Source organism: Rhagoletis zephyria, unplaced genomic scaffold (genome assembly GCF_001687245.7).
Source record: "Rhagoletis zephyria isolate East Lansing unplaced genomic scaffold, Rhagoletis_zephyria_1.1 Rzeph_scaffold_10598, whole genome shotgun sequence".
Classification (NCBI taxonomy): Eukaryota; Metazoa; Arthropoda; class Insecta; order Diptera; family Tephritidae; genus Rhagoletis; species Rhagoletis zephyria.
In genome coordinates this window covers 18,127-19,907 of record NW_016167675.1, presented here as the reverse complement: position 1 = coordinate 19,907, position 1,781 = coordinate 18,127, and positions in this window count along the sequence as shown.

Genomic DNA, 1,781 nt, shown 5'->3' with positions numbered 1-1,781 from the left:
AAAAAAAGCATTGGTCGGCGGTAAGGCGAAGATATTTACCTTAATGATGGGAAAATACAAGATTACGTAACTTTAGAATGAATTTGGGATTCGAACGGGATTAGGAATTGGGAAAGTACGCAACAAATACATAATTTTGTATGTATGTATGTGCGTAGGCACATGTAAATACGTACGAAATTTAAGATCAGGTTGTATTGCTAAGTATATGACTCTTATAAATATATATAGTTATATGTAGATACATATGTATGTAGATATAGAGGTACGTCCCTAATGTATATTTAAATTTAAAAAAAATTTCAACATATGGCCAAAATCCGAATGACTAAAAGTGAATAAGTTGATAATATTTTTAGAAAAATTTCTGATGTAAAGTTAGGTTAGGTTGGGTTAGGTTATCGGGCTGCCTTCGTTAGACACGACTGCCCTGTCCGTTGTGATGCCCTAAGAGGGAAGAGGGAAAGGACGTAGGGGTAGGAAAAGAGGGGGAAGGTTTTGGGAGAGGGAGGATGACGACACCTATGGCTTTCTGTAAGAGAAACGCGACGTGCTCGCAACGAAGCTCTTCAAGCGACTTATGTTCATCCCCGAAAGCTCATAGGGAGTGTGAAAAAAAGTGCGACCCAAGGTGCTTGAACCTTAGGCTCGCAAAGGCAGGCCACTAGAGCAGCAGGTGTTGCGTCCTCCATGCAGCTGGTGCAGTAAGGGTCATCGATGATATTCAGCCTTACGGCAGGATACCTATCGCGCAATGACCAGTTAGCACTACCACCAGTAGCGAGAGATGTAACTTGCTTAGTCTCCCCAGCTCCCCAGACCGCCTTCGGTCTAAACGTGGCCAAAAGGATTTTTCCACCTTGCATTCCAAGGTCTTCGCCCAGCGCTCGCTGAGCTGACTAAACGCGAATCTATCCTGAAGTCGACCGCACGAGGTTAGACCTACTCTATCCGGGAGTAATTCCTCAAGGGTTCCCTGTCTTGTCAGCACATCGGCCATGCAATTTCCAGCGATTTCGCTGTGACCTGGAACCCAAATAAGCTTAACAGTGAAGTCATCTGATGCGGTCGATAAGGAAGTCAGACACTCTTTCACCGTTCTCGAACGTACCGCCAAGGAGCCAAGAGCCTTGATAGCTGCTTGGCTATCAGATTAAATATTCACCTCCCGAAACGGTGTTATACTAGAGAGTAACCAATCCCAAGCCTCTTTTACTGCGATCACCTCTGCTTGAAAGACACTGCAGTTATCCGGTAACCTAAATTTCAGGCTGATGGAGAGTTCTTCGCAGAAGACACCTCCACCTGCCTTCCTATACAGCTTCGATCCATCTGTAAATAGGTTTACAGGACCCCGATTCCAGTTACTGTACCCCTTCCGGTCCTCACCCGCTGGAATGTTGATCCAGAACCGGCGTGCAGTGTTACGCAGGAACCCAAAGCCTTTTAGATTACTGGAGTGCCCTTAACTCAAGGCGAACTTAAAGCCCACCCCGCTTAGTCTTACTGCCGCACGCGCAGCAGCAGCCCTGCCAGCTATTTCTCAACCAAGTTCAGGTAACCCTGCATTAGTTCAAACAGTGTTTCCGGAAACTTTCCTTTTGTTATCAAAGCTACATCGTCAGCATAGGCAACCATCCGACAGCCACTTCTTTCCAGATCCACCAACAGGTCGTTGACGACAACGTCACAAAGCAGCGGTGAAAGGACTCGCTCTGCCCCTCTCTGCAGCGACAGTTCTGTTGATATACAGTAGCCCATTTAATTTTATTATAATAAAG